Source organism: Triturus cristatus, chromosome 1_1, assembly GCF_964204655.1.
Source record: "Triturus cristatus chromosome 1_1, aTriCri1.1, whole genome shotgun sequence".
Lineage (NCBI taxonomy): Eukaryota > Metazoa > Chordata > Amphibia > Caudata > Salamandridae > Triturus > Triturus cristatus.
The window spans coordinates 1,216,679,189-1,216,693,139 of NC_140579.1; positions in this window are offsets into that span (position 1 = coordinate 1,216,679,189).

Here is a 13,951-nt window from a genome sequence, read left to right on the forward strand (position 1 = left end):
TGGCTCTACAGCGGCTATGCTGACCTGGTTCTCTGGCTCTACAGCAGCTCTGATGACCTGGTTCTCTGGCTCTAAAGCAGCTCTGCTGACCTGGTTCTATGGCTCTAAATCAGCTCTGCTGACCTGGTTCTCAGGTTCTAGAGGAGGTCTGCTGACCTGGTTCTCTGGCTCTAAAGCAGATCTGCTGACCTGGTTCTCTGCCTCTAGAGCAGCTCTGATGACCTGGTTCTCAGGCTCTAGAGTAGCTCTGCTGACCTGGTTCTCTGGCTCTAGATCAGCTCTGCTGACCTGGTTCTTAGGCTCTAGAGCAGCTCTGCTGACCTGGTTCTTAGGCTCTAAAGCAGCTCTTCTGACCTGGTTCTCTGGCTCTATAGCAGCTGTGCTGACCTGCTTCTTAGGCTCTAGAGCAGCTCTGCTGACCTGGTTCTCTCCCTCTAAAGCAACTCTGCTGACCTGGTTTCTCTGCCTCTACAGCAGCTCTGCTGACCTGGTTCTCTGACTCTAAAGCAGCTCTGTTGGCCTGGTTTCTCTGGCTCTACAGCAGCTCTGCTGACCTGGTTCTCTGGCTCTAAAGCAGCTCTGCTGACCTGGTTCTCTGGTTCTAGAGCAGCTGTGCTGACCTGGTTCGTAGGCTCTAGAGCAGCACTGCGGACCTGGTTCTCTCCCTCTAAAGCAGCTCTGCTGACCTGGTTTCTCTGGCTCTACAGCAGCTCTGCTGACCTGGTTCTCTGACTCTAGAGCAGCTCTGCTGAGCTGGTTCTCTGGCTCTGAAGCAGCTCTGCTGACCTAGTTCTCTGGCTCTAAAGCAGCTCTGCTGACCTGGTTCTCTCCCTCTAAAGCAGCACTACTGACCTGGTTTCTCTGGCTCTAGAGCAGCTCTGCTGACCTTGTTCTCAGGTTCTAGGGCAGCTCTGCTGACCTGGTTCTCTGGCTCTACAGCAGCTCTGCTGACCTGGTTGTTAGGCTCTAGAGCAGCTCTGCAGACCTGCTTCTTAGGCTCTAAAGCAGCTCTGCTGACCAGGTTCTCTAGCTCTATAGCAGCTATGCTGACCTGGTTCTTATGCTCTACAGCAGCTCTGCTGACCTGGTTCTTAGGCTCTAAAGCAGCTCTGCTGACCTGGTTCTCTGGCTCTATAGCAGTTGTGCTGACCTGGTTCTTAGGCTCTAGAGCACCTCTGCTGACCTGGTTCTCTCCCTCTAAAGCAGCTCTGCTGACCTGGTTTCTCTGGCTCTACAGCAGCTCTGCTGACCTGGTTTTCTGACTCTAAAGCAGCTCTGCTGACCAGGTTTCTCCGGCTCTACAGCAGCTCTGCTGACCTGGTTCTCTGGCTCTAAAGCAGCTCTGCTGACCTGGTTCTGGAGCAGCTGTGCTGACCTGGTTTTTAGGCTCTAGAGCAGCTCTGCTGACCTGGTTCTCTCCCTCTAAAGCAGCACTGCTGACTTGGTTTCTCTGACTCTAGAGCAGCTCTGCTGATATGGTTCTTAGGCTCTAGAGCAGCTCTGCTGACCTGGTTTTCTATCTCTAAAGCCGCTCTGCTGACCTGGTTCTCTCCCTCTAAAGCAGCTCTGTGGACCTGGTTTCTCTGGCTCTACAGCAGCTTGGCTGACCTGCTTCATAGGCTCCAGAGAAACTCTACTGAGCTGGTTCTCTGGCTCTACAATGGCTCTGCTGACCTGGTTCTCTGGCTCTAAAGCAGCTCTGCTGACCTGTTCTATGGCTCTAAAGCAGCTCTGCTGACCAGGTTCTCTGTCTCTAAAGCAGCTCTGCTGACCTGGTTCTCTGCCTCTAGAGCAGCTCTGCTAACCTGGTTCTTAGGCTCTAGGGCAGCTCTGCTGACCTGGTTCTCTGGCTCTAAAGCAGCTCTGCTGACCTGGTTCTCAGGTTCTAGAGGAGGTCTGCTGACCTGGTTCTCTGGCTCTAAAGCAGATCTGCTGACCTGGTTCTCTGCCTCTAGAGCAGCTCTGATGACCTGGTTCTCAGGCTCTAGAGTAGCTCTGCTGATCTGGTTCTCAGGCTCTAACACAGCTCTGCTGACCTAGTTCTCTGGCTCTAAAGCAGCTCTGCTGACCTGGTTCTCTGGCTCTAGATCAGCTCTGCTGACCTGGTTCTTAGGCTCTAGAGCAGCTCTGCTGACCTGGTTCTCTGGCTCTATAGCAGCTGTGCTGACCTGCTTCTTAGGCTCTAGAGCAGCTCTGCTGACCTGGTTCTCTCCCTCTAAAGCAGCACTGCTGACTTGGTTTCTCTGACTCTAGAGCAGCTCTGCTGATATGGTTCTTAGGCTCTAGAGCAGCTCTGCTGACCTGGTTTTCTATCTCTAAAGCCGCTCTGCTGCCCTGGTTCTCTCCCTCTAAAGCAGCTCTGTTGACCTGGTTTCTCTGGCTCTACAGCAGCTTGGCTGACCTGCTTCGTAGGCTCTAGAGAAACTCTACTGAGCTGGTTCTCTGGCTCTACAATGGCTCTGCTGACCTGGTTCTCTGGCTCTAAAGCAGCTCTGCTGACCTGTTCTATGGCTCTAAAGCAGCTCTGCTGACCTGGTTCTCTGTCTCTAAAGCAGCTCTGCTGACCTGGTTCTCTGCCTCTAGAGCAGCTCTGCTAACCTGGTTCTTAGGCTCTAGGGCAGCTCTGCTGACCTGGTTCTCTGGCTCTAAAGCAGCTCTGTTGACCTGGTTCTCTGGCTCTAAAGCAGCTCTGCTGACCTGCTTTCTCTGGCTCTACAGCGGCTATGCTGACCTGGTTCTCTGGCTCTACAGCAGCTCTGATGACCTGGTTCTCTGGCTCTAAAGCAGCTCTGCTGACCTGGTTCTATGGCTCTAAATCAGCTCTGCTGACCTGGTTCTCAGGTTCTAGAGGAGGTCTGCTGACCTGGTTCTCTGGCTCTAAAGCAGATCTGCTGACCTGGTTCTCTGCCTCTAGAGCAGCTCTGATGACCTGGTTCTCAGGCTCTAGAGTAGCTCTGCTGACCTGGTTCTCTGGCTCTAGATCAGCTCTGCTGACCTGGTTCTTAGGCTCTAGAGCAGCTCTGCTGACCTGGTTCTTAGGCTCGAAAGCAGCTCTGCTGACCTGGTTCTCTGGCTCTATAGCAGCTGTGCTGACCTGCTTCTTAGGCTCTAGAGCAGCTCTGCTGACCTGGTTCTCTCCCTCTAAAGCAACTCTGCTGACCTGGTTTCTCTGCCTCTACAGCAGCTCTGCTGACCTGGTTCTCTGACTCTAAAGCAGCCCTGTTGGCCTGGTTTCTCTGGCTCTACAGCAGCTCTGCTGACCTGGTTCTCTGGCTCTAAAGCAGCTCTGCTGACCTGGTTCTCTGGTTCTAGAGCAGCTGTGCTGACCTGGTTCGTAGGCTCTAGAGCAGCACTGCTGACCTGGTTCTCTCCCTCTAAAGCAGCTCTGCTGACCTGGTTTCTCTGGCTCTACAGCAGCTCTGCTGACCTGGTTCTCTGACTCTAGAGCAGCTCTGCTGACCTGGTTCTCTGGCTCTGAAGCAGCTCTGCTGACCTAGTTCTCTGGCTCTAAAGCAGCTCTGCTGACCTGGTTCTCTCCCTCTAAAGCAGCACTACTGACCTGGTTTCTCTGGCTCTAGAGCAGCTCTGCTGACCTGGTTCTCAGGTTCTAGGGCAGCTCTGCTGACCTGGTTGTTAGGCTCTAGAGCAGCTCTGCAGACCTGCTTCTTAGGCTCTAAAGCAGCTCTGCTGACCTGGTTCTCTAGCTCTATAGCAGCTATGCTGACCTGGTTCTTATGCTCTACAGCAGCTCTGCTGACCTGGTTCTTAGGCTCTAAAGCAGCTCTGCTGACCTGGTTCTCTGGCTCTATAGCAGTTGTGCTGACCTGGTTCTTAGGATCTAGAGCACCTCTGCTGACCTGGTTCTCTCCCTCTAAAGCAACTCTGCTGACCTGGTTTCTCTGGCTATACAGCAGCTCTGCTGACCTGGTTTTCTGACTATAAAGCAGCTCTGCTGACCAGGTTTCTCTGGCTCTACAGCAGCTCTGCTGACCTGGTTCTCTGGCTCTAAAGCAGCTCTGCTGACCTGGTTCTGGAGCAGCTGTGCTGACCTGGTTTTTAGGCTCTAGAGCAGCTCTGCTGACCTGGTTCTCTCCCTCTAAAGCAGCACTGCTGACTTGGTTTCTCTGACTCTAGAGCAGCTCTGCTGATATGGTTCTTAGGCTCTAGAGCAGCTCTGCTGACCTGGTTTTCTATCTCTAAAGCCGCTCTCCTGACCTGGTTCTCTCCCTCTAAAGCAGCTCTGTTGACCTGGTTTCTCTGGCTCTGGCAGCTTAGCTGACCTGCTTCGTAGGCTCTAGAGAAACTCTACTGAGCTGGTTCTCTGGCTCTACAATGGCTCTGCTGACCTGGTTCTCTGGCTCTAAAGCAGCTCTGCTGACCTGTTCTATGGCTCTAAAGCAGCTCTGCTGACCTGGTTCTCTGTCTCTAAAGCAGCTCTGCTGACCTGGTTCTCTGCCTCTAGAGCAGCTCTGCTAACCTGGTTCTTAGGCTCTAGGGCAGCTCTGCTGACCTGGTTCTCTGGCTCTAAAGCAGCTCTGTTGACCTGGTTCTCTGGCTCTAAAGCAGCTCTGCTGACCTGCTTTCTCTGGCTCTACAGCGGCTCTGCTGACCTGGTTCTCTGGCTCTACAGCAGCTCTGATGACCTGGTTCTCTGGCTCTAAAGCAGCTCTGCTGACCTGGTTCTATGGCTCTAAATCAGCTCTGCTGACCTGGTTCTCAGGTTCTAGAGGAGGTCTGCTGACCTGGTTCTCTGGCTCTAAAGCAGATCTGCTGACCTGGTTCTCTGCCTCTAGTGCAGCTCTGATGACCTGGTTCTCAGGCTCTAGAGTAGCTCTGCTGACCTGGTTCTCTGGCTCTAACACAGCTCTGCTGACCTAGTTCTCTGGCTCTAAAGCAGATCTGCTGACCTGGTTCTCTGGCTCTAGATCAGCTCTGCTGACCTGGTTCTTAGGCTCTAGAGCAGCTCTGCTGACCTGGTTCTTAGGCTCTAAAGCAGCTCTGCTGACCTGGTTCTCTGGCTCTATAGCAGCTGTGCTGACCTGCTTCTTAGGCTCTAGAGCAGCTCTGCTGACCTGGTTCTCTCCCTCTAAAGCAACTTTGCTGACCTGGTTTCTCTGCCTCTACAGCAGCTCTGCTGACCTGGTTCTCTGACTCTAAAGCAGCTCTGTGGCCTGGTTTCTCTGGCTCTACAGCAGCTCTGCTGACCTGGTTCTCTGGCTCTAAAGCAGCTGTGCTGACCTGGTTCTAGAGCAGCTGTGCTGACCTGGTTCTTAGGCTCTAGAGCAGCGCTGCTGACCTGGTTCTCTCCCTCTAAAGCAGCTCTGCTGACCTGGTTTCTCTGGCTCTACAGCAGCTCTGCTGACCTGGTTCTCTGGCTCTAGAGCAGCTCTGCTGACCTTGTTTTTAGGCTCTAGAGCAGCTCTGCTGACCTGTTTTTCTGGCTCTAAAGCAGCTCTGCTGACCTTGTTCTCTCCCTCTAAAGCAGCTCTGTTTACCTGCTTTCTCTGCCTCTACAGCAGCTCTGCTGACCTGGTTCTCTGACTCTAAAGCAGATCTGTTGGCCTGGTTTCTCTGGCTCTACAGAAGCTCTGCTGACCTGGTTCTCTGGCTCTAAAGCAGCTCTGCTGACCTGGTTCTCTGGTTCTAGAGCAGCTGTGCTGACCTGGTTCTTAGGCTCTAGAGCAGCTCTGCTGACCTGGTTCTCTCCCTCTAAAGCAGCTCTGCTGACCTGGTTCTCTGGCTCTAGAGCAGCTCTGCTGACCTGGTTCTCTGACTCTAGAGCAGCTCTGCTAACCTGGTTCTTAGGCTCTAGAGCAGCTCTGCTGACCTGGTTCTCTGGCTCTAAAGCAGCTCTGTTGACCTGGTTCTCTGGCTCTAAAGCAGCTCTGCTGACCTTCTTTCTCTGGCTCTACAGCGGCTCTGCTGACCTGGTTCTCTGGCTCTACAGCAGCTCTGATGACCTGGTTCTCTGGCTCTAAAGCAGCTCTGCTGACCTGGTTCTATGGCTTTAAATCAGCTCTGCTGACCTGGTTCTCAGGTTCTAGAGGAGGTCTGCTGACCTGGTTCTCTGGCTCTGAAGCAGCTCTGCTGACCTAGTTCTCTGGCTCTAAAGCAGCTCTGCTGACCTGGTTCTCTGGCTCTAAAGCAGCTCTGTTGACCAGGTTCTCTGGCTCTAGAGAAACTCTACTGAGCTGGTTCTCTGGCTCTACAATGGCTCTGCTGACCTGGTTCTCTTCCTCTAAAGCAGCTCTGCTGACCTGGTTTCTCTGGCTCTACAGCAGCTCTGCTGAGCTGGTTCTCTGGCTGTAGAGCAGCTCTGCTGACCTGGTTTTTAGGCTCTAGAGCAGCTCTGCTAACCTGGTTTTCTGGCTCTAAAGCAGCTCAGCTGACCTTGTTCTCTCCCTCTAAAACAGCTCTGTTTACCTGGTTTCTCTGGCTCTATAGCAGCTCGGATGACCTGGTTCACTGGCTATAGAGCAGCTCTGCTGACCTGGTTCTTAGGCTCTAAAGCAGCTCTGCTGACCTGGTTCTCTGGCTCTAAAGCAGCTCTTCTGACCTGGTTCTTGGGCTCTACAGCAGCTCTGCTGACCTGTTCTATGGCTCTAAAGCAGCTCTGCTGACCTGGTTCTCTGGCGCTAAAGAAGCTCTGCTGACCTGGTTCTCTGGCTCTAGTGCAGCTCTGCTGACCTGGTTCTCTGGCTCTAAAGCAGCTCTACTGACCTGGTTCTCTGCCTCTAGAGCAGCTCTGCTGACCTGGTTCTCAGGCTCTAGAGCAGCTCTACTGACCTGGTTCTCTGGCTCTAAAGCATCTCTGCTAACCTAGTTCTCTATCTCTAAAGCAGCTCTGCAGACCTGGTTCTCTCTCTCTAAAGCAGCTTTGTTGACCTGGTTTCTCTGTCTCTACAGCAGCTTGGCTGACCTGGTTCGTAGGCTCTTGAGAAACTCTACTGACCTGGTTCTCTGGCTCTACAAGGGCTCTGCTGACCTGGTTCTCTCGCTCTAAAGCAGTTCTGCTGACGTGTTCTATGGCTCTAAAGCAGCTCTGCTGACCTGGTTCTCTGGCTCTAAAGCAGCTCTGTTGACCTGGTTCTCTGACTCCAAAGCAGCTCTGATGACCTGCTTTCTGTGGCTCTTCAGCAGCTCTGCTGACCTGGTTCTCTGGCTCTACAGCAGCTCTGATGACCTGGTTCTCTGACTCTAAAGCAGCTCTGCTGACCTGGTTCTATGGCTCTAAAGCAGCTCTGCTGACCTGGTTCCCAGGTTCTAGAGCAGCTCTGCTGACCTGGTTTTTAGGCTCTAGAGCAGCTCTACTGACCTGGTTTTCTGGCTCTACAGCTGCTCGGCTGACCAGGTTCACTGGCTCTAGAGCAGTTCTGCTGACCTGGTTCTTAGGCTCTAAAGCAGCTCTGCTGACCTGGTTCTCTGGCTCTAGAGCAGCTCTGCTGACCTGGTTCTCTGGCTCTAAAGCAGCTCTTCTGACCTAGTTCTTAGGCTCTACAGCAGCTCTGCTGACCTGTTCTATGGCTCTAAAGCAGCTCTGCTGACCTGGTTCTCTGACGCTAAAGCAGCTCTGCTGACCTGGTTCTCTGGCTCTAGTGCAGCTCTGCTGGCCTGGTTCTCAGACTCTAGAGCAGCTCTGCTGACCTGGTTCTCTGGCTCTAAAGCAGCTCTGTTGACCTGGTTCTCTGGCTCTAGAGAAACTCTACTGAGCTGGTTCTCTGGCTCTACAATGGCTCTGCTGACCTGGTTCTCTGGCTCTAAAGCAGCTCTGCAGACCTGGTTCTCTGCCTCTAGAGCAGCTCTGCTAACCTGGTTCTTAGGCTCTAGAGCAGCTCTGCTGACCTGGTTCTCTGGCTCTAAGGCAGCTCTGATGACCTGGTACTCTGGCTCTAAAGCAGCTCTGCTGACCTGCTTTCTCTGGCTCTACAGCGGCTCTGCTGACCTGGTTCTCTGGCTCTACAGCAGCTCTGATGACCTGGTACTCTGGCTCTAAAGCAGCTCTGCTGACCTGGTTCTATGGCTCTAAATCAGCTCTGCTGACCTAGTTCTCAGGTTCTAGAGGAGGTCTGCTGACCTGGTTCTCTGGCTCTAAAGCACCTCTGCTGACCTGGTTCTCTGCCTCTAGAGCAGCTCTGATGACCTGTTCTCAGGCTCTAGAGTAGCTCTGCTGACCTGGTTCTCTGGCTCTAAAACAGCTCTGCTGACCTAGTTCTCTGGCTCTAGATCAGCTCTGCTGACCTGGTTCTTAGGCTCTAGAGCAGCTCTGCTGAACTGGTTCTTAGGCTCTAGAGCAGCTCTGCTGACCTGGTTCTTAGGCTCTAAAGCAGCTCTGCTGACCTGGTTCTCTGGCTCTATAGCAGCTGTGCTGATCTGCTTCTTAGGCTCTAGAGCAGCTCTGCTGACCTGGTTCTCTCCCTCTAAAGCAAGTCTGCTGACCTGGTTTCTCTGCCTCTACAGCAGCTCTGCTGACCTGGTTTTCTATCTCTAAAGCAGCTCTGCTGACCTGGTTCTCTCCCTCTAAAGCAGCTCTGTTGACCTGGTTTCTCTGGCTCTACAGCAGCTTGGCTGACCTGGTTCGTAGGCTCTAGAGAAACTCTACTGACCTGGTTCTCTGGCTCTAAAGCAGCTCTGCTGACCTGGTTCTCTGCCTCTAGAGCAGCTCTGCTAACCTGGTTCTTAGGCTCTAGAGCAGCTCTGCTGACCTGGTTCTCTGGCTCTAAAGCAGCTCTGTTGACCTGGTTCTCTGGCTCTAAAGCAGCTCTGCTGACCTTCTTTCTCTGGCTCTACAGTGGCTCTGCTGACCTGGTTCTCTGGCTCTACAGCAGCTCTGATGACCTGGTTCTCTGGCTCTAAAGCAGCTCTGCTGACCTGGTTCTATGGCTTTAAATCAGCTCTGCTGACCTGGTTCTCAGGTTCTAGAGGAGGTCTGCTGACCTGGTTCTCTGGCTCTAAAGCAGCTCTGCTGACCTGGTTCTCTGCCTCTAGAGCAGCTCTGATGAGCTGGTTCTCAGGCTCTAGAGTAGCTCTGCTGACCTGGTTCTCTTGCTCTAAAACAGCTCTGCTGACCTAGTTCTCTGGCTCAAAAGCAGCTCTGCTGACCTGGTTCTCTGGCTCTAGATCAGCTCTGCTGACCTGGTTCTTAGGCTCTAGAGCAGCTCTGCTGACCTGGTTCTTAGGCTCTAAAGCAGCTCTGCTGACCTGGTTCTCTGGCTCTATAGCAGCTGTGCTGACCTGCTTCTTAGGCTCTAGAGCAGCTCTGCTGACCTGGTTCTCTCCCTCTAAAGCAACTCTGCTGACCTGGTTTCTCTGCCTCTACAGCAGCTCTGCTGACCTGGTTCTCTGACTCTAAAGCAGCTCTGTTGGCCTGGTTTCTCAGGCTCTACAGCAGCTCTGCTGACCTGGTTCTCTGGCTCTAAAGCAGCTCTGCTGACCTGGTTCTCTGGTTCTAGAGCAGCTGTGCTGACCTGGTTCTTAGGCTCTAGAGCAGCTCTGCTGACCTGGTTCTCTCCCTCTAAAGCAGCTCTGCTGACCTGGTTTCTCTGGCTCTACAGCAGTTCTGCTGACCTGGTTCTTAGGCTCTAGAGGAGCTCTGCTGACCTGGTTCTTAGGCTCTAGAGCAGCTCTGCTGACCTGGTTCTTAGGCTCTAAAGCAGCTCTGCTGACCTGGTTCTCTGGCTCTATAGCAGCTGTGCTGATCTGCGTCTTAGGCTCTAGAGCAGCTCTGCTGACCTGGTTCTCTCCCTCTAAAGCAAGTCTGCTGACCTGGTTTCTCTGCCTCTACAGCAGCTCTGCTGACCTGGTTTTCTATCTCTAAAGCAGCTCTGCTGACCTGGTTCTCTCCCTCTAAAGCAGCTCTGTTGACCTGGTTCTCTGCCTCTAGAGCAGCTCTGCTAACCTGGTTCTTAGGCTCTAGAGCAGCTCTGCTGACCTGGTTCTCTGGCTCTAAAGCAGCTCTGCTGACCTGGTTCTCTGCCTCTAGAGCAGCTCTGCTAACCTGGTTCTTAGGCTCTAGAGCAGCTCTGCTGACCTGGTTCTCTGGCTCTAAAGCAGCTCTGTTGACCTGGTTCTCTGGCTCTAAAGCAGCTCTGCTGACCTTCTTTCTCTGGCTCTACAGCGGCTCTGCTGACCTGGTTCTCTGGCTCTAAAGCAGCTCTGTTGACCTGGTTTCTCTGGCTCTACAGCAGCTTGGCTGACCTGGTTCGTAGGCTCTAGAGAAACTCTACTGACCTGGTTCTCTGGCTCTAAAGCAGCTCTGCTGACCTGGTTCTCTGCCTCTAGAGCAGCTCTGCTAACCTGGTTCTTAGGCTCTAGAGCAGCTCTGCTGACCTGGTTCTCTGGCTCTAAAGCAGCTCTGTTGACCTGGTTCTCTGGCTCTAAAGCAGCTCTGCTGACCTTCTTTCTCTGGCTCTACAGCGGCTCTGCTGACCTGGTTCTCTGGCTCTACAGCAGCTCTGATGACCTGGTTCTCTGGCTCTAAAGCAGCTCTGCTGACCTGGTTCTATGGCTTTAAATCAGCTCTGCTGACCTGGTTCTCAGGTTCTAGAGGAGGTCTGCTGACCTGGTTCTCTGGCTCTAAAGCAGCTCTGCTGACCTGGTTCTCTGCCTCTAGAGCAGCTCTGCTGACCTGGTTCTCAGGCTCTAGAGTAGCTTTGCTGCCCTGGTTCTCTTGCTCTAAAACAGCTCTGCTGACCTAGTTCTCTGGCTCAAAAGCAGCTCTGCTGACCTGGTTCTCTGGCTCTAGATCAGCTCTGCTGACCTGGTTCTTAGGCTCTAGAGCAGCTCTGCTGACCTGGTTCTTAGGCTCTAAAGCAGCTCTGCTGACCTGGTTCTCTGGCTCTATAGCAGCTGTGCTGACCTGCTTCTTAGGCTCTAGAGCAGCTCTGCTGACCTGGTTCTCTCCCTCTAAAGCAACTCTGCTGACCTGGTTTCTCTGCCTCTACAGCAGCTCTGCTGACCTGGTTCTCTGACTCTAAAGCAGCTCTGTTGGCCTGGTTTCTCTGGCTCTACAGCAGCTCTGCTGACCTGGTTCTCTGGCTCTAAAGCAGCTCTGCTGACCTGGTTCTCTGGTTCTAGAGCAGCTGTGCTGACCTGGTTCGTAGGCTCTAGAGCAGCACTGCTGACCTGGTTCTCTCCCTCTAAAGCAGCTCTGCTGACCTGGTTTCTCTGGCTCTACAGCAGCTCTGCTGACCTGGTTCTCTGACTCTAGAGCAGCTCTGCTGACCTGGTTCTCTGGCTCTAAAGCAGCTCTGCTGACCTGGTTCTCTCCCTCTAAAGCAGCACTACTGACCTGGTTTTTCTGGCTCTAAAGCAGCTCTGCTGACCTGGTTCTCAGGTTCTAGGGCAGCTCTGCTGACCTGGTTCTCTGGCTCTACAGCAGCTCTGCTGACCTGGTTGTTAGGCTCTAGAGCAGCTCCGCAGACCTGGTTCTTAGGCTCTAAAGCAGCTCTGCTGACCTGGTTCTCTAGCTCTATAGCAGCTATGCTGACCTGGTTCTTATGCTCTACAGCAGCTCTGCTGACCTGGTTCTTACGCTCTAAAGCAGCTCTGCTGACCTGGTTCTCTGGCTCTATAGCAGTTGTGCTGACCTGGTTCTTAGGCTCTAGAGCACCTCTGCTGACCTGGTTCTCTCCCTCTAAAGCAGCTCTGCTGACCTGGTTTCTCTGGCTCTACAGCAGCTCTGCTGACCTGGTTTTCTGACTCTAAAGCAGCTCTGCTGACCAGGTTTCTCTGGCTCTACAGCAGCTCTGCTGACCTGGTTCTCTGGCTCTAAAGCAGCTCTGCTGACCTGGTTCTGGAGCAGCTGTGCTGACCTGGTTTTTAGGCTCTAGAGCAGCTCTGCTGACCTGGTTCTCTGGCTCTATAGCAGTTGTGCTGACCTGGTTCTTAGGCTCTAGAGCACCTCTGCTGACCTGGTTCTCTCCCTCTAAAGCAGCACTGCTGACTTGGTTTCTCTGACTCTAGAGCAGCTCTACTGATATGGTTCTTAGGCTCTAGAGCAGCTCTGCTGACCTGGTTTTCTATCTCTAAAGCCGCTCTGCTGACCTGGTTCTCTCCCTCTAAAGCAGCTCTGTTGACCTGGTTTCTCTGGCTCTACAGCAGCTTGGCTGACCTGCTTCGTAGACTCTAGAGAAACTCTACTGAGCTGGTTCTCTGGCTCTACAATGGCTCTGCTGACCTGGTTCTCTGGCTCTAAAGCAGCTCTGCTGACCTGTTCGATGGCTCTAAAGCAGCTCTGCTGACCTGGTTCTCTGTCTCTAAAGCAGCTCTGCTGACCTGGTTCTCTGCCTCTAGAGCAGCTCTGCTAACCTGGTTCTTAGGCTCTAGGGCAGCTCTGCTGACCTGGTTCTCTGGCTCTAAAGCAGCTCTGTTGACCTGGTTCTCTGGCTCTAAAGCAGCTCTGCTGACCTGCTTTCTCTGGCTCTACAGCGGCTATGCTGACCTGGTTCTCTGGCTCTAAAGCAGCTCTGCTGACCTGGTTCTATGGCTCTAAATCAGCTCTGCTGACCTGGTTCTCAGGTTCTAGAGGAGGTCTGCTGACCTGGTTCTCTGGCTCTAAAGCAGATCTGCTGACCTGGTTCTCTGCCTCTAGAGCAGCTCTGATGACCTGGTTCTCAGGCTCTAGAGTAGCTCTGCTGACCTGGTTCTCTGGCTCTAGATCAGCTCTGCTGACCTGGTTCTTAGGCTCTAGAGCAGCTCTGCTGACCTGGTTCTTAGGCTCTAAAGCAGCTCTGCTGACCTGGTTCTCTGGCTCTATAGCAGCTGTGCTGACCTGCTTCTTAGGCTCTAGAGCAGCTCTGCTGACCTGGTTCTCTCCCTCTAAAGCAACTCTGCTGACCTGGTTTCTCTGCCTCTACAGCAGCTCTGCTGACCTGGTTCTCTGACTCTAAAGCAGCTCTGTTGTCCTGGTTTCTCTGGCTCTACAGCAGCTCTGCTGACCTGGTTCTCTGGCTCTAAAGCAGCTCTGCTGACCTGGTTCTCTGGTTCTAGAGCAGCTGTGCTGACCTGGTTCGTAGGCTCTAGAACAGCACTGCTGACCTGGTTCTCTCCCTCTAAAGCAGCTCTGCTGACCTGGTTTCTCTGGCTCTACAGCAGCTCTGCTGACCTGGTTCTCTGACTCTAGAGCAGCTCTGCTGAGCTGGTTCTCTGGCTCTGAAGCAGCTCTGCTGACCTAGTTCTCTGGCTCTAAAGCAGCTCTGCTGACCTGGTTCTCTCCCTCTAAAGCAGCACTACTGACCTGGTTTCTCTGGCTCTAGAGCAGCTCTGCTGACCTTGTTCTCAGGTTCTAGGGCAGCTCTGCTGACCTGGTTCTCTGGCTCTACAGCAGCTCTGCTGACCTGGTTGTTAGGCTCTAGAGCAGCTCTGCAGACCTGCTTCTTAGGCTCTAAAGCAGCTCTGCTGACCAGGTTCTCTAGCTCTATAGCAGCTATGCTGACCTGGTTCTTATGCTCTACAGCAGCTCTGCTGACCTGGTTCTTAGGCTCTAAAGTAGCTCTGCTGACCTGGTTCTCTGGCTCTATAGCAGTTGTGCTGACCTGGTTCTTAGGCTCTAGAGCACCTCTGCTGACCTGGTTCTCTCCCTCTAAAGCAGCTCTGCTGACCTGGTTTCTCTGGCTCTACAGCAGCTCTGCTGACCTGGTTTTCTGACTCTAAAGCAGCTCTGCTGACCAGGTTTCTCTGGCTCTACAGCAGCTCTGCTGACCTGGTTCTCTGGCTCTAAAGCAGCTCTGCTGACCTGGTTCTGGAGCAGCTGTGCTGACCTGGTTTTTAGGCTCTAGAGCAGCTCTGCTGACCTGGTTCTCTCCCTCTAAAGCAGCACTGCTGACTTGGTTTCTCTGACTCTAGAGCAGCTCTGCTGATATGGTTCTTAGGCTCTAGAGCAGCTCTGCTGACCTGGTTTTCTATCTCTAAAGCCGCTCTGCTGACCTGGTTCTCTCCCTCTAAAGCAGCTCTG